Genomic DNA, 22,628 nt, shown 5'->3' with positions numbered 1-22,628 from the left:
ATGGGTACATTATGTATCTTTCAATATATTCCGTGTAGCAGCTTCTGGACTATACATGTAGACAAAGAAGGAGATGTTCGGAAATTACATTTATTCTTGTTGGAGGAACCATCTTGCTATTTAATTCAAATGATTTCAACTAAGCTAACTCTATGTGTATCTTCATATACAGTCACTTGCTATTTAATTTCATCGGTTTTATAGTCCTATATTAACAATATGTGACCCTTAAGCACTATGCTATAACACATTATTATGAGCTTAGAACTTGTTGCTTTTACTATTAATATATGGCACCATTTCTACAAGTAATGAGGAATCGCTTGTTTCAATGTCACCAAAAACTGCTGCACATCTGATAGAGACTGAATATTAGTTACCTTTGAGAAATCAAGTTGATAACAGCAGTTCCATCACGGGGAACACAAATATCGACGGCGGCATGTGTTCTCTCGGTGTCCACCTGATAACTTCCGTGAGTTTCTGAGAGAACTGTCATGAAGTAACATCCATGTTTATGTGAGAGCATCCTACCGGGAAAGCAATGTCAATGTGAAACGTACTGTTGTCGTACACGAATGTAGCACAGTTTGAATGAACAAATCACCAGAAACACTTCTCCTGATTGCTTCCTTATGCCGATCACATGCCTCCCTGATACTCTTTGCGGTGTCACGGGTCGATATACATTATGGACACCCATCACAATGCATACGAGTAATACAAGGGGCGCGATTCCAGTTGTACGATGTCAGTATTTGCTTCAGACAAAAGTCTATTGCGTAGTTTGACCCTAGAAATCTGTTATTAGACTGTATCAGTCTCTTCTTCTCTATACATGAGTATCGATTATAAGTCTGAAATAAATGTTGTGAATTATATTTTTTCACAGACATAAAAAATCTTTTTTACGGCGGTAATACACGATCTAGGGGCCTGCTGCAAGTAAACTGGTACCAGGTAACTATCCACGTTTATATGCAGAATTCTGTGAATGTGTAAAATGAACTATCTGATACAAATTCCCACCAGTTGTGAGGTCAGAGGCAAACGAAAAAATGGCTGACATCGAAATAAGTGTCCAAGGAATAGAAAAGCAACTGGAATCACTCAACAGAGGAAAGTCCACTGGACCTGACGGGATACCAATTCGATTGTACACAGGGTACGCGAAAGAACTTGCCCCCCTTCTAACAGCCGTGTACCGCAAGTCTCCAGAGGAACGGAGGGTTCCAAATGATTGGAAAACAGCACAGATAGTCCCAGTCTTCAAGAAGGGTCGTCGAGCAGATGCGCAAAACTATAGACCTATATCTCTGACGTCGATCTCTTGTAGAATTTTAGAACATGTTTTTTGCTCGCGTATCATGTCATTTCTGGAAACCCAGAATCTACTATGTAGGAATCAACATGGATTCCGGAAACAGCGATCGTGTGAGACCCAACTCGCCTTATTTGTTCATGAGACCCAGAAAATATTAGATACAGGCTCCCAGGTAGATGCTATTTTTCTTGACTTCCGGAAGGCGTTCGATACAGTTCCGCACTGTCGCCTGATAAACAGAGTAAGAGCCTACGGAATATCAGACCAGCTGTGTGGCTGGATTGAAGAGTTTTTAGCAAACAGAACACAGCATGTTGTTATCAATGGAGAGACGTCTACAGACGTTAAAGTAACCTCTGGCGTGCCACAGGGGAGTGTTATGGGACCATTGCTTTTCACAATATATATAAATGACCTAGTAGATAGTGTCGGAAGTTCCATGCGGCTTTTCGCGGATGATGCTGTAGTATACAGAGAAGTTGCAGCATTAGAAAATTGTAGCGAAATGCAGGAAGATCTGCAGCGGATAGGCACTTGGTGCAGGGAGTGGCAACTGACCCTTAACATAGACAAATGTAATGTATTGCGAATACATAGAAAGAAGGATCCTTTATTGTATGATTATATGATAGCGGAACAAACATTGGTAGCAGTTACTTCTGTAAAATATCTGGGAGTATGCGTGCGTAACGATTTGAAGTGGAATGATCATATAAAATTAATTGTTGGTAAGGCGGGCACCAGGTTGAGATTCATTGGGAGAGTGCTTAGAAAATGTAGTCCATCAACAAAGGAGGTGGCTTACAAAACACTCGTTCGACCTATACTTGAGTATTTCTCATCAGTGTGGGATCCGTACCAGATCGGTCTGACGGAGGAGATAGAGAAGATCCAAAGAAGAGCGGCGCGTTTCGTCACAGGGTTATTTGGTAACCGTGATAGCGTTACGGAGATGTTTAATAAACTCAAGTGGCAGACTCTGCAAGAGAGGCGCTCTGCATCGCGGTGTAGCATGCTCGCCAGGTTTCGAGAGGGTGCGTTTCTGGATGAGGTATCGAATATATTGCTTCCCCCTACTTATACCTCTTGAGGAGATCACGAATGTAAAATTAGAGAATTAGAGCGCGCACGGAGGCTTTCAGACAGTCGTTCTTCCCGCGAATTATACGCGACTGGAACAGGAAAGGGAGGTAATGACAGTGGCACGTAAAGTGCCCTCCGCCACACACCGTTAGGTGGCTTGCGGAGTATCAATGTAGATGTAGATGTAGAATGCTCGGAAGTTGAAACATGAACAGATTTGAAACTTCCTGGCAGATTAAAACTGTGTGCCCGACCGAGACTCGAACTCGGGACCTTTGCCTTTCGCGGGCAAGTGCTCTACCAACTGAGCTACCGAAGCACGACTCACGCCCGGTACTCACAGCTTTACTTCTGCCAGTACCTCGTCTCCTACCTTCCAAACTTTACAGAAGCTCTCCTGCGAAACTTGCAGAACTAGCACTCCTGAAAGAAAGGATATTGCGGAGACATGGCTTAGCCACAGCCTGGGGGATGTTTCCAGAATGAGATTTTCACTCTGCAGCGGAGTGTGCGCTGATATGAAACTTCCTGGCAGATTAAAACTGTGTGCCCGACCGAGACTCGAACTCGGGACCTTTGCCTTTCGCGGGCAAGTGCTCTACCAACTGAGCTACCGAAGCACGACTCACGCCCGGTACTCACAGCTTTACTTCTGCCAGTACCTCGTCTCCTACCTTCCAAACTTTACAGAAGCTCTCCTGCGAAACTTGCAGAACTAACAATCCTGAAAGAAAGGATATTGCGGAGACATGGCTTAGCCACAGCCTGGGGGATGTTTCCAGAATGAGATTTTCACTCTGCAGCGGAGTGTGCGCTGATATGAAACTTCCTGGCAGATTAAAACTGTGTGCCCGACCGAGACTCGAACTCGGGACCTTTGCCTTTCGCGGGCAAGTGCTCTACCAACTGAGCTACCGAAGCACGACTCACGCCCGGTACTCACAGCTTTACTTCTGCCAGTACCTCGTCTCCTACCTTCCAAACTTTACAGAAGCTCTCCTGCGAAACTTGCAGAACTAGCACTCCTGAAAGGAAGGATATTGCGGAGACATGGCTTAGCCACAGCCTGGGGGATGTTTCCAGAATGAGATTTTCACTCTGCAGCGGAGTGTGCGCTGATATGAAACTTCCTGGCAGATTAAAACTGTGTGCCCGACCGAGACTCGAACTCGGGACCTTTGCCTTTCGCGGGCAAGTGCTCTACCAACTGAGCTACCGAAGCACGACTCACGCCCGGTACTCACAGCTGTACTTCTGCCAGTACCTCGTCTCCTACCTTCCAAACTTTACAGAAGCTCTCCTGCGAAACTTGCAGAACTAGCACTCCTGAAAGAAAGGATATTGCGGAGACATGGCTTAGCCACAGCCTGGGGGATGTTTCCAGAATGAGATTTTCACTCTGCAGCGGAGTGTGCGCTGATATGAAACTTCCTGGCAGATTAAAACTGTGTGCCCGACCGAGACTCGAACTCGGGACCTTTGCCTTTCGCGGGCAAGTGCTCTACCAACTGAGCTACCGAAGCACGACTCACGCCCGGTACTCACAGCTTTACTTCTGCCAGTACCTCGTCTCCTACCTTCCAAACTTTACAGAAGCTCTCCTGCGAAACTTGCAGAACTAGCACTCCTGAAAGAAAGGATATTGCGGAGACATGGCTTAGCCACAGCCTGGGGGATGTTTCCAGAATGAGATTTTCACTCTGCAGCGGAGTGTGCGCTGATATGAAACTTCCTGGCAGATTAAAACTGTGTGCCCGACCGAGACTCGAACTCGGGACCTTTGCCTTTCGCGGGCAAGTGCTCTACCAACTGAGCTACCGAAGCACGACTCACACCCGGTACTCACAGCTTTACTTCTGCCAGTACCTCGTCTCCTACCTTCCAAACTTTACAGAAGCTCTCCTGCGAAACTTGCAGAACTAGCACTCCTGAAAGGAAGGATATTGCGGAGACATGGCTTAGCCACAGCCTGGGGGATGTTTCCAGAATGAGATTTTCACTCTGCAGCGGAGTGTGCGCTGATATGAAACTTCCTGGCAGATTAAAACTGTGTGCCCGACCGAGACTCGAACTCGGGACCTTTGCCTTTCGCGGGCAAGTGCTCTACCAACTGAGCTACCGAAGCACGACTCACGCCCGGTACTCACAGCTTTACTTCTGCCAGTACCTCTCCGCAATATCCTTTCTTTCAGGAGTGCTAGTTCTGCAAGTTTCGCAGGAGAGCTTCTGTAAAGTTTGGAAGGTAGGAGACGAGGTACTGGCAGAAGTAAAGCTGTGAGTACCGGGCGTGAGTCGTGCTTCGGTAGCTCAGTTGGTAGAGCACTTGCCCGCGAAAGGCAAAGGTCCCGAGTTCGAGTCTCGGTCGGGCACACAGTTTTAATCTGCCAGGAAGTTTCATATCAGCGCACACTCCGCTGCAGAGTGAAAATCTCATTCTGGAAACATCCCCCAGGCTGTGGCTAAGCCATGTCTCCGCAATATCCTTTCTTTCAGGAGTGCTAGTTCTGCAAGTTTCGCAGGAGAGCTTCTGTAAAGTTTGGAAGGTAAGAGACGAGGTACTGGCAGAAGTAAAGCTGTGAGTACCGGGCGTGAGTCGTGCTTTGGTAGCTCAGTTGGTAGAGCACTTGCCCGCGAAAGGCAAAGGTCCCGAGTTCGAGTCTCGGTCGGGCACACAGTTTTAATCTGCCAGGAAGTTTCATATCAGCGCACACTCCGCTGCAGAGTGAAAATCTCATTCTGGAAACATCCCCCAGGCTGTGGCTAAGCCATGTCTCCGCAATATCCTTTCTTTCAGGAGTGCTAGTTCTGCAAGTTTCGCAGGAGAGCTTCTGTAAAGTTTGGAAGGTAGGAGACGAGGTACTGGCAGAAGTAAAGCTGTGAGTACCGGGCGTGAGTCGTGCTGCGGTAGCTCAGTTGGTAGAGCACTTGCCCGCGAAAGGCAAAGGTCCCGAGTTCGAGTCTCGGTCGGGCACACAGTTTTAATCTGCCAGGAAGTTTCATATCAGCGCACACTCCGCTGCAGAGTGAAAATCTCATTCTGGAAACATCCCCCAGGCTGTGGCTAAGCCATGTCTCCGCAATATCCTTTCTTTCAGGAGTGCTAGTTCTGCAAGTTTCGCAGGAGAGCTTCTGTAAAGTTTGGAAGGTAGGGGACGAGGTACTGGCAGAAGTAAAGCTGTGAGTACCGGGCGTGAGTCGTGCTTCGGTAGCTCAGTTGGTAGAGCACTTGCCCGCGAAAGGCAAAGGTCCCGAGTTCGATTCTCGGTCGGGCACACAGTTTTAATCTGCCAGGAAGTTTCATATCAGCGCACACTCCGCTGCAGAGTGAAAATCTCATTCTGGAAACATCCCCCAGGCTGTGGCTAAGCCATGTCTCCGCAATATCCTTTCTTTCAGGAGTGCTAGTTCTGCAAGTTTCGCAGGAGAGCTTCTGTAAAGTTTGGAAGGTAGGAGACGAGGTACTGGCAGAAGTAAAGCTGTGAGTACCGGGCGTGAGTCGTGCTTCGGTAGCTCAGTTGGTAGAGCACTTGCCCGCGAAAGGCAAAGGTCCCGAGTTCGAGTCTCGGTCGGGCACACAGTTTTAATCTGCCAGGAAGTTTCATATCAGCGCACACTCCGCTGCAGAGTGAAAATCTCATTCTGGAAACATCCCCCAGGCTGTGGCTAAGCCATGTCTCCGCAATATCCTTTCTTTCAGGAGTGCTAGTTCTGCAAGTTTCGCAGGAGAGCTTCTGTAAAGTTTGGAAGGTAGGAGACGAGGTACTGGCAGAAGTAAAGCTGTGAGTACCGGGCGTGAGTCGTGCTTCGGTAGCTCAGTAGGTAGAGCACTTGCCCGCGAAAGCCAAAGGTCCCGAGTTCGAGTCTCGGTCGGGCACACAGTTTTAATCTGCCAGGAAGTTTCATATCAGCGCACACTCCGCTGCAGAGTGAAAATCTCATTCTGGAAACATCCCCCAGGCTATGGCTAAGCCATGTCTCCGCAATATCCTTTCTTTCAGGAGTGCTAGTTCTGCAAGTTTCGCAGGAGAGGTTCTGTAAAGTTTGGAAGGTAGGAGACGAGGTACTGGCAGAAGTAAAGCTGTGAGTACCGGGCGTGAGTCGTGCTTCGGTAGCTCAGTTGGTAGAGCACTTGCCCGCGAAAGGCAAAGGTCCCGAGTTCGAGTCTCGGTCGGGCACACAGTTTTAATCTGCCAGGAAGTTTCATATCAGCGCACACTCCGCTGCAGAGTGAAAATCTCATTCTGGAAACATCCCCCAGGCTGTGGCTAAGCCATGTCTCCGCAATATCCTTTCTTTCAGGAGTGCTAGTTCTGCAAGTTTCGCAGGAGAGGTTCTGTAAAGTTTGGAAGGTAGGAGACGAGGTACTGGCAGAAGTAAAGCTGTGAGTACCGGGCGTGAGTCGTGCTTCGGTAGCTCAGTTGGTAGAGCACTTGCCCGCGAAAGGCAAAGGTCCCGAGTTCGAGTCTCGGTCGGGCACACAGTTTTAATCTGCCAGGAAGTTTCATATCAGCGCACACTCCGCTGCAGAGTGAAAATCTCATTCTGGAAACATCCCCCCGGCTGTGGCTAAGCCATGTCTCCGCAATATCCTTTCTTTCAGGAGTGCTAGTTCTGCAAGTTTCGCAGGAGAGGTTCTGTAAAGTTTGGAAGGTAGGAGACGAGGTACTGGCAGAAGTAAAGCTGTGAGTACCGGGCGTGAGTCGTGCTTCGGTAGCTCAGTTGGTAGAGCACTTGCCCGCGAAAGGCAAAGGTCCCGAGTTCGAGTCTCGGTCGGGCACACAGTTTTAATCTGCCAGGAAGTTTCATATCAGCGCACACTCCGCTGCAGAGTGAAAATCTCATTCTGGAAACATCCCCCAGGCTGTGGCTAAGCCATGTCTCCGCAATATCCTGTCTTTCAGGAGTGCTAGTTCTGCAAGTTTCGCAGGAGAGCTTCTGTAAAGTTTGGAAGGTAGGAGACGAGGTACTGGCAGAAGTAAAGCTGTGAGTACCGGGCGTGAGTCGTGCTTCGGTAGCTCAGTTGGTAGAGCACTTGCCCGCGAAAGGCAAAGGTCCCGAGTTCGAGTCTCGGTCGGGCACACAGTTTTAATCTGCCAGGAAGTTTCATATCAGCGCACACTCCGCTGCAGAGTGAAAATCTCATTCTGGAAACATCCCCCAGGCTGTGGCTAAGCCATGTCTCCGCAATATCCTTTCTTTCAGGAGTGCTAGTTCTGCAAGTTTCGCAGGAGAGGTTCTGTAAAGTTTGGAAGGTAGGAGACGAGGTACTGGCAGAAGTAAAGCTGTGAGTACCGGGCGTGAGTCGTGCTTCGGTAGCTCAGTTGGTAGAGCACTTGCCCGCGAAAGGCAAAGGTCCCGAGTTCGAGTCTCGGTCGGGCACACAGTTTTAATCTGCCAGGAGGTTTCATATCAGCGCACACTCCGCTGCAGAGTGAAAATCTCATTCTGGAAACATCCCCCAGGCCTTGGCTAAGCCATGTCTCCGCAATATCCTTTCTTTCAGGAGTGCTAGTTCTGCAAGTTTCGCAGGAGAGGTTCTGTAAAGTTTGGAAGGTAGGAGACGAGGTACTGGCAGAAGTAAAGCTGTGAGTACCGGGCGTGAGTCGTGCTTCGGTAGCTCAGTTGGTAGAGCACTTGCCCGCGAAAGGCAAAGGTCCCGAGTTCGAGTCTCGGTCGGGCACACAGTTTTAATCTGCCAGGAAGTTTCATATCAGCGCACACTCCGCTGCAGAGTGAAAATCTCATTCTGGAAACATCCCCCAGGCTGTGGCTAAGCCATGTCTCCGCAATATCCTTTCTTTCAGGAGTGCTAGTTCTGCAAGTTTCGCAGGAGAGCTTCTGTAAAGTTTGGAAGGTAGGAGACGAGGTACTGGCAGAAGTAAAGCTGTGAGTACCGGGCGTGAGTCGTGCTTCGGTAGCTCAGTTGGTAGAGCACTTGCCCGCGAAAGGCAAAGGTCCCGAGTTCGAGTCTCGGTCGGGCACACAGTTTTAATCTGCCAGGAAGTTTCATATCAGCGCACACTCCGCTGCAGAGTGAAAATCTCATTCTATGAACAGATTTACTGATAATTGAAGGAAGTTTATATTAATAGTAGAGATAGTCATCAAGTTTTAAATATTAAGTTTGGAAGGTAGGAGACGAGGTACTGGCGGAATTGGAGCTGTGGGGAAGGGTCGTGAGTCGTGCTTGGGCAGCTCAGATGGTAGGTAACTTGCCCCCAAAAGGCAAAGGTCCAGAGTTCGAGTCACGGTCCGGCACACTGTTTTAATCTGCCAGGAAGTTTCATATCAGTGCACACTCCGCTCCAGAGTGAAAATTTCATTCTGGTTTTAAATATTACCTGGAAAAATGAAATTACGTGATTGACTTTTTCGTTGTTTGCAGGCACGTATTTACAGTCCTGGTATACACTGAACTCCATGCGTCATTCTCAGTGCATCAAGAGCGTTGCGTGCAACTTTTTCTCAATAAAGAAAGCGAACCATCCGCGCTGAGCATAAACACTTGGTACAAAACATGTTTCCTCTACACCTCTCCTCTCACTAGCAACACTTGCGTCACCAGCACCCTGCATTCATATTTACAATCAATCATCGACATCTACATACATGCTCTGGCATGCATCGTACGGTGCTTGGCGAAAGATACGCCGTACCACTACCAGTCATTTCCTGTCTCGTCCCACTAGCAAATAGAGCGACGATAACTGACTATCTATAAGCATAAAAAAAATGGTTCCAATGGCTCTGAGCACTATGGCACTTAACAGCTATAGTCATCAGTCCCCTAGAACTTAGAACTACTTAAACCTAACTAACCTAAGGACATCACACAACACCCAGTCATCACGAGGCAGAGAAAATCCCTAACCCCGCCGGGAAGCGAGAACGCTACCGCACGACCACGAGCTATATGCGTCCGTACGCTCCCTAATTTCTCTTCTCTTCGTAACCCTTACGTGAAATGTACACTAGCGGAGATAGACTCGTTCTGCAGTCGACCTCAAATGCCGGTTCGCTAAATTTCCTTAATGGTGCCTCGCAGAAAGAACGTCGCTAAATTGCGTTATGCTTAGTTTGTAAATCACTTGATTGATAGACCTCTCACTTTTGAACTGATAAAAATTGTAACACTTCAGGCTGTCAAAGCTTAGTGAAAGGCTAGTGAGCGTAACAATGGTAATAACAGTAACAACAATAATAAATGAACATTTCAAAAGAATGCATCTCAACAGATTCGCAAGTGAATTTCTCGCATATTGGAAAAAGAGGGAGAGCAAGAATCCATAATTGATAGAACTGATAGAAATATGCAGGAACTGGGAGGTAATTAAGAGATCAGATATCTCTTAGGAGAACGGTTGAGCAAGTGAGGGTCCAGAACAGATCACCAAGAAAGGTAATATATCATACGGACAAAGCAGAAAATGGAACAACGCAACGAGAGGATGCACAACTACTTGTTGAAAATCAAAATCCATTCCAAACGCAACAGTTGAATGTCATGGCTCTACTGTGTTGGCACTACAGTAGTGTAGTAACCATCACTTAGATATTGTTGTGTAGTACTCTCAGTCAGTTTATTTATTCACAGCGAAGTGAATAATGAAGGAATTTCTGGTCCACTGCGGGATAAAGCATTTTTATATTTAAGTCTATGTGATGCATATGACTCAATTTTACTGTCATTCATGCATGGCACAAAGTAAAAAGTGTGTGCGTAGTCGGTGGATTATTTGAGAAAGATGTTGTTCTTACAGCCGTTTCACAAGCTGTAACCCCCACCACATTGCGCCATGTGTTAATGCTGGTATTTAAAAATGCAATTATTGGCAGTCCATGTCTTTAATATCACAATCCTACGAAATAGCGATAATATCCACAACCTTTTAAAAATAATTTAGTCTGATCGAAATATAATGGAACCCTTTTGTTTTTACGTCACAGAAAATTTCATTTTACCCCTCATGGGGGAACTATCCCCAGATTAGGAACCACTCTCCCAAAGAGGCAAAATTAGGGCTTCTGCAACCAAGGCCTACGCCAAATCATCCATCGTTGTGCTATATGTGTCGACTGACGGTGAGTTTGTAGAGCAGGACTAATGCCATCATACATGTTTCATTGCCACTGCTTGATTCTTTTGGGGTTACAATTAAAACTTTATGACCATCCTTCGTAGAGCATTTATCAAAAACAATTTGAGATGCTGATGCGAGATTTTCAAAAAGGACGAGAAAACGTCCATGGCAAAACTCATCCAGGACGGCCATCGTTCGTCAGACGTGATTTGAAGAAGCATCTCGGAAGGCAGCCTGCTTTTAAAACTGCAGGGTAAGCCTAGCAGGTGTAGCAAATAATATTAGGGTGCCCTTCCAAAAAATGACTAGAGGAACTTGAGACTACTAGTTGAGACACAAATCACAATTACTTTGAATTACTATTATAAAATTATTGACAAAACAAACGGCAAACTGTGCTAATATAAGTGTTACAAGGCCTAATGATCTCCAGTGAGTCAAAGAGCCATGTCAAAATGTATGCTGCCCTTCTTTGAATAGCTTTCCTATCTACTTTTAGTTCAACTTAGTATGGGTCCCACACATTGAAAAGTATTCTAGGTCACGTCATTCGAGTTTTTTCTAAGTTTGCCATACATTTTACCTGGATTAGCGAATGTGATCCTATGGGAGGTATGTGAAAAGAGACTGGTGTGAAGTCTGTAATTATGGTAGCTGTTTCAGCATCGCACTGGGTGCATTATCTCTGGGTAACTAGTCGAGTTGACAAGGGTCTGCGCCTATTCGTTATCACCGATTTAGTCTAAATTTATGGTATATCTAGGTCTTGACCAGAACTGAAAGTCACAGAACTGAGAGTTCCAGACGGTAACACGTGTATAAAAATGCATTTTTTATGCGGATCGGGCGAAGCATGAGTTTCCTGTATTAATGTGCTTTCGAGGCAGCGTTTGACCCAACGGAGAGAGTACAGAAAGGCAATCGAGTCCCTGTATGGAAAGTTTTTTATTTTTGCGTTGCCCACTCACACAGCAAATAAACGGAAATAATGCTCAATACGTAGTATTTGATGTAAGTAAGCCCTGTGTGCAGGAGAACAAATTTCTTCTGTTAATTGACTCGTAGGAGGCACAAACAAATCCATAATTATATGACGAGATTTATCAAGATGAAGAAAGATTGCCGTCGTGCAGTATTAAAGCGCAGACTGCTACTAGTGGAACCCCGTATATCTGTTTTCATCATCAGCTAAAGATGATTACAAAGCTTTCTCCAATCGAGAGAGAAAAACAAATCACATCCACAGTAGACTGCTTGAAAATACATCATACCGCACATCACAAGCTATACTGATCAATATTTGCTGGAGCGAAGTGTTAGGAGTAGTTAATTACTAAACTGGGCTACGAAAGAGAATCTTTTCTGAGTGTAGACGAAGTTTGTTTTTGATTATAAACTTTAAAACAACTATGTAATTGTGAAAATGCGGTGTCTACAACGCGTGCAAAATGTCGAGAAAATTACTGTTCCTCCTGTTTTTACGATGAATATTACCAAAGCTCATGTAAATCATCAACAGTTCTTTCAAGATTTATTGTTGCAACAGTGCATATGATGTACATGAAATGATTCCATTTACATATCACTTGCACAAATGGTTTTGAGCCACCAGGTATCGACCTATGCTGAAACACCTCCAGGGAGCCAATGTAGGCATCCAGCGGATCATACAGATGGTGAACAGTGTCCTGCGATGCGTTATGCTACGCCTGCTAGACTTGTTCGTAGTTCTATAAGTGTTGTTGGTTGACGAGTCGCAGGAGTCCTATGATATCCCACTCATACTCAATTCGAGATAAGTTCGGGTATCGTTCTGGTCAGGGAAGTTATTGCACGTATTGCAGAGCATGCTGAGTTTCACGGGCACTGTATGGGCGAGCAGAATCCTGTTGGAGCAAAACCTCACCTTCGCGTAGCAAAACTGATCGTACACATCGCTCGTTAGCGTCCCCTCCCGAAACACAAAAGGTCAAAGAGAGTAGCAGGTTATCGCACCCCAGAACACAGGACCTGTGGTGAGGCCAGTATGTCTTGGTCGAATACACTCTACGAGACAGCACTCACCAGGTCTACATCGTACACGCGAACGACCATTACATGCGTGCGGGCAGAATCTACACTCATGCTCATAAATTGAGAATAATTGCAGAATGTGGTGCCACACATCGTGGCACTACACAAAACTGGCGCTAATAGCATAGGCACATGGGGAACACAAACGACATAGATCTGTAAGCCCACGGTATTGGCGATAAGTTGAGAAAATCGTCCCGAAACACATGTGCTACAAAACACCACTGTTTCCTGCGCATGTACCCCGACATCAATATAGAATATGATCACCATGTACACGTACAAGGGCCGCACAACTGGTTGGCATACTCTGGATCAGGTGGTCGAGCAGCTGCTGGGGTATAGCCTCCCATTCTTGCACCAGTGCCTGTCGGAGCTCCTGAAGTGTCCTAAGGATTTGAAGGCGTGCAGCGATACGTCGACCGAGAGCATCCCAGAAGTGCTCGATGGGGTTTAGGTCTGGAGAACAGGCAGACCACTCCATTCGCCTGATATCTTCTGTTTCAAGGTACTCCTCCACGATGACAGCTGATGGTGCCGTGCGTTATCATCCATCAGAAGGAAGGTGGGACCCACTGCACCCCTGAAAAGGCGGACATACTGGTGCAAAATGACGTCCAGATACACCTGACCTGTTACAGTTCCTCCATCAAAGAGATGCGGGGGTGTACGTGCACCAATCATAATCCCACCCTACACCATCAAACCACGACCTCCATACAGGTCCCTTTCAACCACATTAAGGGGTTGGTATTTGGCTCCTCGTTCACGCCTGATCAAAACCCGGCGAGAATCACTGTTCAGAATACACCTGGACTCGTCCGTGAACATAACCTGGGACCACTGTTCCAATGACCATGTACTGTGCTCTTGACACCAGGCTTTATGGGCTCTCCTGTGACCAGGTTCAGTAGAAAGCACCTTGAAAGTCTCTGGGTGAATAAACAATGTCTGTTCAGTCATCTGTATACCGTGTGTCTGGAGACAACTGTTCCAGTGTCTGCAGTAAGGTCCCGAGCAAGGCTACCAGCAGTACCCTGTGGCCGTCTGCGTGCACTGATGGTGAGATATCTATCTTCTTGTGGTGTTGTACACTGTGGAGGTCCCGTACTGTAGCGCCTGGACACATTTTCTGCCTGCTGGAACCGTTGCCATAATAGTGAGATCACACTTGGTGGCTCACGGAGGGCCCGTGCTACGACCTGCTGTGTTTGACCAGCCTCCAGTCGCCATAGTATTCTACCCCTCATAACGTCATCATTATGTGTTCTTTGAGCCATTTTCAACACACAGTCACTACTAGCACGTCTGAAAACGTCTTCACACTTACTCGCTGCACCTTACTTTCACAAGCACCAACACACCTCTGCGTATGTGGACTGCTGCCAGCGCCACCGTTCGACGACAACAGGTCAAATGCACCGCATAGTCATACTCCGAGGTGATTTAAACCCGCAAACCGTCCACCATGTATCAGCATTATCCTTAATCTATGAGCATGTGTGTACTTACATCGCTGAAGATCATGGCGCGCCATTCTATCTTCCACATCACCCTCTGACAGCACCTGTCGAGCCGTGCACATGGACAATGTGGTGTCAGTGAAAGACGGGCTAGAGGTGAGTGTGCCCGTAGTCGCACTGCTAATAATCGGTACGCAACAGTTCGTGTGACATGCCTTAGCTCACAGGACCTCTAACTTGCGCTGTGATATACAGAGTGTATCATAATTAATGGCGTAAAGGCATACAGTTGAAAGTACACGATACCAGAAGCAAAAAAGTCTCAGCAAACATAGGGTCGAAATGCATGCCTTAAGAGCTAAGAGCAATTTTTCATCTTCGATACTGTGAAGCAAAGCTCTTCTACTGCAAGCTCTTTTCTTTCCACATTTTGGGAAGTAGTAGTATGGACCAAAACAAGAAAAAATGACCAGTAAACATTTGCTCTAAAGTGCATACCTTAAAAGTTACGAGCAATCTGTTCATTAGAAGAGTTGAGTTTCAAAAAAATGTTCAAATGTGTATGAAATCTTATGGGACATAACTGCTAAGGTCATCAGTCCCTAAGCTTACACACTACTTAAGCTAAATTACCCTAAGGACAAACACACACACCCATGCCCGAGCGAGGACTCGAACCTCCGCCGGGACCAGCCGTGTAGTGTTTCCAAGTAGCGAAGATGAGCACGTGTTCATAGCTATGCATTTTAGAGCACATGTTTACTGGACATTTTTTTCTTGTTTTGGTCCACACTACTACTTCCCAAGTGGAAAGCGAAGAACTTCCAGTAGAAGAGATTTGCTTCACAGTATCGAAGACGAAAATTTGTTCGTAGCTCTTAAGGAATGCATTTCGACCCTATGTTTATAGAGACTTTTTTGCATCTAGTATCGTGTACTTCCAACTGTATGCGTTTACGCCATTACTTATGGTACACCTTGTATGTATGACCTGCCACTGCTCCCTTACAATGCGACGATCCTGGCGGGTGTCTGTACTGCGTGGACGTCCAGAACCTCGTCCACAGATGTGAGAATGTTCATGTGTTCGCCGATACCAACATCATTGCACAGCTGATGCGGCACGTCCAATCTGTATGGCAATTCTCCGAAATGACCACTCCGCCAATCAGAAGGCCACAATCTGACCCATTTTAAATTCGCTCAGTTGGCTGTAGGAAGAACGAGTGCATCTCCATGATGGCATGGTTGCCTGCTTGCTTCACACGTTTGCACCACACTGAACTTCCTGGCTGTGAGCATTCCATATTAAAGAGTAGACACAGGCGGTACTCTGGTAGCTAGGCCATTACGTTATCCGTTGGCAGACGACGTTGAAATCATTATCAGTACACGTACTATCCCCCAGGTAGTATATACCGTCTTCGGATTAAAATCGACCTCGTCTTTCCAGATGTACTAATCTTTTCCCGACAGCGTACAAAATGTACTTGTGTACATCTTACAACCCTTTCCTAGAAATTTATTTGCAATCCCTAATTTTTCTTATCCTTTCCTTTTCATGCCTTTTATTGAAAAATTAATAATATTAATATAATGAGCATAATTTAAATTTTTTGCTTCGTAAGTTAGGTAAAAATTGAAAAAAATATATTCTGCATGGGGACTTGGTCCCAAAACCATTAAATTGCCATTCTGCATTCCTTCGACTGTGCCAACCATTGCCTGAACACTATGCTAACATAAATGGTTTATACCACGTCCGACCCGCTCCAAAAATGCTATTTTTCCTAAACGCTTGGCCATTGGAGATCCGACGTCCGAGACTTCCATTTCTGACCAAAACCTAGATATACTAAGTCTGGACAAAATCGGTGATGATGAGTAGCCACAGTCCGCTTGTGAGCTTGGATGATAGATATGGGTACCTCATACCATGTTACTTTCGCTCTGCCAGAGATCGTTACTCGTAATGGGTGGCGAGTGGTGACATGTTAGTCTGTCGTCAACCTATGATCATATTAACAGATAGCGCCACGTACCTCGAAGACAGACACAAAATGGTTCAAATGGCTCTGAGCACTATGGGACTAAACTGCTGAGGTCATACGTCCCCTAGAACTTAGAATTACTTAAACATAACTAACGTAAGGACATCACACACATCCATGCCCGAGGCAGGATTCGAACCTGCGACCGTAGCGGTCACGCGGTTCCAGACTGTAGCGCCTAGAACCGCTCGGCCACTCCGGCCGGCGAAGACAGACACAGCCAGTGGCCACAACAAGTTAGATATGTAGCACTGCATCACTTACGCAAAACAGAAGTGATAGTTTTATTTCCCGAATGGCACCCCATGCCGTCACACCAGGGGCTCGTCCCGTTTATTGTGACGAAAGCAGTCTGGCCTCACTCGTTATTTTCGGAACCTCCACAGACAGATATGCCCATCTTGATACGATATACGATACCGGGCCTCATCTGGGCAGGCTACGCCGGGCCACTAACGTTTCTACTGTTATCACTAGGAACACTTTGGTCGGTGTGTCTTTGTCTGCTGCTGCGACTAGGAAAACTGCATAACGGTCGCCGTGCTGACAGTCTGCTTCCGTGTTGATACTGATATTGCTACAAACAAGGCCATCTACATACATACTCTGCAAGCTACATTCCTGAGTCATGGCCATCTACACCTACATAGATACTCCGCAACCTACGTTCTTGAGTCAAGGACATCTGCATTTACAGCTACATAGATACTCTGCAAGCCACGTTCCTGAGTCAAGGCCATCTACATCTACATAGACACTCCAGAAGCCACATTCCTGAGTCAAGGCCATCTACATCTACATCCATACTCCGCAACCCATATTCCTGAGACAAGGCGATCTGCATCCACATCTGCATAGACACTCTGCAAGCTACGTTCCTGATTCAAGGTGCGTGATGTGCCTGTACAACCATGCATGGCTGAGCAAACAATATGCCTAATCTCTCGGGCTCTAGTCACGTGAAGCTGTTGAGATCCTGTATGCACTCAGTGTGGTCTTCCAGAAGCCACCCATTCCATTTTTGCTTGACAGTCCTGGGATGCCGACCTACGCGAGCGGTAATGCTCGTATGGTGGGACGATAAACCAATCTCGACAGTCCACAGCTCTGCGTAGCCGAGATCCGACATGTGCTGGCAGATATTTCTCCTTCTTAGATGAGGAATAACTTGATATTTTCACAACCAGTCAAATGTGAACCCTGCTGTTTAGTATTTCGTTATATTCGGAATCTGGATGGCGTTGCTCCTACCCAAATTGTGCAGTTCGTGATATTTCTGACTTTGGAGCCGTAGGATTCCTTCCAGAGATTCACTTCATAGTTTGGTTGAGATTTCAAAACATCTGCTGATGACGTAAGAGATTGTGTGAGGTGAAGATAACACATGATACAATGCAATGAATACCAATTGCATGAGAAATTGCGCCAGTTCAGTAGGACGGTAATCTGATTGGCTGCCGACATAGGAGCCAGAGCGCCAAGATTGTTACATTCGTTTATCAATATCTGATAAAGTTTGATTCAGATTTGATTGCCTGTCATGCCGTTCTGAATAGCAAACTTTAATCCACTTATTTCAGATCTCAGTTCTATAACAATTTTCGTTAGCATTGGAGTAACAATATTTTCATGAAGTTCTCCGAGCACCTTGAACTCCTGCCAAAAGTGCGCTATGAAGCGAAGTGATTCTGACTGGTCAGTCTGGAGCGAGGGAGGAACAACGGTACGATTCGCGTTATTGGCCGCACAATTAAGAGCTCGGATGAGCACCGCATAATATTGTATTCTGCGTGTAAAGCAGAGAAGAGCAGGTTAACAGTGTATATAGATTCGTGAACATATTTTCTACAAGACGTAATGTAATCCTATTCTGACAGTCTAAAATTAACGGAGAAACATGTGAAAAACGTTTTGTTAGCATTTTATAACAGTATCTGTTACGTCTGTCGTAAATAAAAGAGAAAAGCTATTGGAATTCTTGATTTGGAACGTATCAGATCATTGAGTAGTATCGAGTGCCTTAGCCACCTCGTTAGTTATTTTACTCTCTTTCTCTCTCTCTCTCTCTCTCTCTCTCTCTCTCTCTGAGCTCTTCATCTGCACTGGAACAAACACATCTATACGAGGTATCAGTTTAGTGAACTGTAACAGCACTTATGTGTTCTACCTTGAAGTGAAAGAACACCATTACGCTCTTCGCATGCCCAGCTTTTCTATCATGGTTGGGGACAGTTACATACCATTCATGGTAGCACGATGGAGGGTAAGCGCAGGAAGAATTAATGTGGGGAATGAGTATTGATTTAGAAACAGTCTATAATCGTCATATTCAATACTCAGCTCAGTTAACAACCTGCTTGCGAGAAATCCATAAGAAAACACTCATTTACATCCAAAGCAATTTTCTCGACACTCCAATTTCCCCCCCCCCCCTCCCCCCCCACTCCCACCATTTTCTTCTTTCGTACCACCGTAAGTTACCCTGAAATGTTAACCATTTGTATGCATAAGCGTGTACGTAGTATACTTCACTCCGATTTTACGTTCATGGTACTGCAATGTTAGTGACAAGCGGTGCCGTTTTTTGCCACACATTTCGATGTCCTCCGGAAGGTATGTCTACTGATACCGAATTATAAAAAGGAAAGAAGGAAATTTAGGACTTAACGACTGATCCACGACAAGGAAATTGATGAGTGAAATCAGAGGTGATCTTGGCATAAGATCCACCCCGGCTTTCGCCTTAACCGAGCCACCTTTTTCTGTAAGACTCGCGTTATCAGCGTATTTTCTCGTAACCAGTTAGTGGAGTAGTATCACATGAGGACAGAGCTTTGGTCGTCTTAAGGTGTTGAGAAGGTATCGTGATTGCTTCATGTAGGGAAAGCAGGCACCGAAACTGCATGCGAGAGTATTAAGGTAAGACTCTTAAAAATTGCAATAGAATCCATCAACCACCAGACTCACCTCCAGTTGCAACCGAAAACTTCAGTGAAAATCAATGTTCATTAGTACGTAAGTTCCCCAATCATACTGTCACGACTGGAGTAGGCTCTAGGCGCCCAACAATCAACTGGGAAAATTACAGTTTTGTAGTGGTGGGCGTAAGAAGACTTTCTGCAGATCATTACTAAACGCCTTCTCTGAAAATTACCTTGAAGAGATAGTTTACAAGGCCATTCATGATGAAAATATATTGAGTCTAATCGCAACCAATTCTCTTTGAGGATGTCCACACAAACTGGTGTCAGTGACCGTGAAGCAGTTGTAACAACAATGATTACCAAAGTACAAAGGACAAGTAAAACAAGCATAAACGTCTATGTATTCAGTAAACTGGATAAAGAAACAGCAACTGGAACTCGAAGCTTTTAGTCCAGGACAGATGTATGTAGAGGGGCTAGGACTTAAGTTAGTTGAGCATGCAGTGAATAGATATGTACCTAGTAGAACAGTTCATGATGGGACTGTCCGTGACATACAGTCACTACAAACTTCTAAATAAGCAGTGACTACAGCATGATAGGTGTAAAACAAGGGCAGAGTGTGGAGCCTTCAATGACTACTGTTGGTGGCACCAAAGTTAACGTCCAGACACGAACGAGAGAGGGTAAAAAACAAAAGCAGAAATCCGTAATTCCTTTTTCAGATGTTCCTTTACAAAGAAAAGCCCAGGAATACTACTAGAATTTGGTTCTCGTACCATTGCAAAAAAGAGTGAAACAGATATTAGTTTCAATCGCGTTGAGAAACAGCTGGAATCGTTAGAGCTGACCAAAGCTCCAGGACTTGTTGGAATCCCTAGCAGATTCTATGCCGAATTTGAAGCTTAAATAGCATGATAAACCGAAGATCACAAGAACAACAATCTGTGCCCAGTGGTTAATAAGAAAACATAGGTCACACCCGCTTACAAGTACGTAGCTGAAGCGATCGACACAACTACGGCCCAGTGTCGTTGACACCAGTTTTTTGTCGAATCTTTGAACATATTCTGAACTAAAATGTAATGAGATACTTCGAACACAACGGTCTCCTCCATCCAACCAGCGTACATTACGAAACCATCCATCATCTGAAATCCAACTGGTGCTTTTCTCCCATGACAGTCTGAAAGCCTTGGATGAATGCAGTCAGCCACAAGCAGTGTTTCTTGACTTCCGAAAGGCATTTGACTTAGTACCACACATACACTTACAATCGAAAATACGGCAAAATGAGTGCCCAGGGGAGATTTGTGACTGAAGATTTCTTGATGGGGAATAAACAATACGTTATTTTTATGGAGAGACATCGACAGATGTAGAAGTAACTTCAGATGAGCCCCAAGAAAGTGTGCTGAGACGGTTTCATGTTCATGTTGTGTATTAATGAAGTTGTAGGCAATATTAATAGTAACTTCAGAGTTTTCGCAGATGATGCTATTATCTATTACGAAGTACCGTCTGAAAAAAGCAGCAAAACTGTCATTCAGGAGTTAATAGATTCCAAAGTTGTGCAGAGTTTGACAGCTCACTTTAAATGTTCAGAAATGTAAAATTGTGCACTTTACCAAACAGAAAGACGTAGTATCTCATGACTACAATGTCAATGAGTCACAGTTGGAGTCGATGAACTCTTACAACTTCCTGGGTTGACAATTTGTAGTGATATGAAATGGTACGATTGTACAGTCTCAGTCGTAGGTCAAGCAAATGGTAGACTTCGGTTGATTGGTGGAATACCAGGGTAATGCAGTCAATCTACAAACGAGACTGCATACAAAATACCATGCTAGACCTCCTAGAATATTACTCATATGTGTGGGATCCGTACCAAACAGGACTAATAGGCGATGTTGAATGGATGTAGAAAAAAAGCACCACGAATGGTCACAGTTTTGTCTAAGACAAGGGAGAGTGTGAAGATGCTGAAAGAACAGAAATGGTAGACGCTTGACGATAGACGCAAACTATCCTGTCGATGCCTGCTTAGAAAGTTTCTAGCATCAGCTTTAATTGATGAAACTAGGAATATCCCTACGTAGCGCTCCCATAGGGATCTCGAAGAAAAGATTAATTACCACTCGCACAGAGGCGTCTAAGCAATAATTAATTCTTCTCGCACTCTATACGTGAATGGAAAGGGAAAAAGTCCTAAGTCGTCCACCAGGACGTGTCCTCTGCTACACATTTCACATTGGTTTGCAGAGTATAGGAAACAAGAGCGAGTACCGAATACAGAAAGGAAAATCTGTTTCAATCAATACGCCAAAATTTAGTGCACGTTCGCCAAGTCTGCCATATTCGATCTGATTAAACAGTTGTTTTTGAAGCCAAAGGCGAATGGATACTGTAAAATATAGAAATATGTGTTAATACTGTAGGCTTTACCGTCATTGTAATGAGCTATAGTAAGAGAAAAGACGGCCAAGTCGGAGTCAGAGCAATTTGGCCTTAATAATTACAGTCAGCCAAACTTCGATAGGAAAAAAAACGCAGAAATGCTCGTGACGTGAGCAAAAGTACGAGGTGCAATCAAGTTCTAAGGCCTCCGATTTTTTTTCTCCAGACTGGAAAAAGATAGAAACATGCGCATTGTTTTAAAATGAGGCCGCATTCATTGTCAATACGTCCCAGAGATTGCGGCACCGTACGGCAGATGGAATTTTACCGCCAGCGGCGAGAATGAGAACTGTTTTAAATACTTAAAATGACGACGTTTTCCTTACTTGAACAGCGTGCAATCATTCGTTTTCTGAATTTGCGTGGTGTGAAACCAATTGCAATTCATCGACAGTTGAAGGAGACATGTGATGATGGAGTTATGGACGTGTCGAAAGTGCGCTCGTGGGTGCGACAGTTTAATGAAGGCACAACATCGTGTGACAACAAACCGAAACAACCTCGGGCTCGCACAACTCGGTCTGACGACATGATCGAGAAAGTGGAGAGAATTGTTTTGGGGGATCGCCAAATGACTGTTGAACAGATCGCTTCCAGAGTTGGCATTTCTGTGGGTTCTGTGCACACAATCCTGCATGACGACCAGAAAATGCGAAAAGTGTCACCCAGGTGGGTGCCACGAATGCTGACGGACGACCACATGGCTGCCCTTGTGGCATGTTGCCAAGCAATGTTGACGTGCAACGACAGCATGAATGGGACTTTCTTTTCGTCGGTTGTGACAATGGATGAGACGTGGATGCCATTTTTCAATCCAGAAACAAAGCGCCAGTCAGCTCAATGGAAGCACACAGATTCACTGCCACCAAAAAAATTTCGGGAAACTGCCAGTGCTGAAAAAATGATGGTGTCCATGTTCTGGGACATCGAGGGCGCAATCCTTACCCATTGCGTTCCAAAGGGCACTACGGTAACAGGTGCATCCTACGAAAATGTTTTGAAGAACAAATTCCTTCCTGCACTGCAACAAAAACGTCCAGGAAGGACTGCGCGTGTGCTGTTTCACCAAGACAACGCACCCGCACATCGAGCTAACGTTACGCAACAGTTTCTTCGTGATAACAACTTTGAAGTGATTCCTCATGCTCCCTACTCACCTGACCTGGCTC

The 22,628-nt window shown here is 45.5% G+C and overlaps 1 protein-coding gene and 1 non-coding gene across 2 annotated transcripts in view; one reads left to right on the top strand and one right to left on the bottom strand.

The window, feature by feature from the left end:
• Positions 1-22,628, bottom strand: part of LOC124775952 — a 277,099-nt gene that overhangs the window by 75,003 nt on the left and 179,468 nt on the right. The window lies entirely within an intron of this gene.
• Positions 5,606-5,680, top strand: Trnas-cga. The gene has a single exon. It is a non-coding gene; the product is annotated as a tRNA-Ser (tRNA).

Source organism: Schistocerca piceifrons, chromosome 2, assembly GCF_021461385.2.
Source record: "Schistocerca piceifrons isolate TAMUIC-IGC-003096 chromosome 2, iqSchPice1.1, whole genome shotgun sequence".
Classification (NCBI taxonomy): domain Eukaryota; kingdom Metazoa; phylum Arthropoda; class Insecta; order Orthoptera; family Acrididae; genus Schistocerca; species Schistocerca piceifrons.
This window is presented reverse-complemented; position numbering and strand designations above follow the sequence as displayed.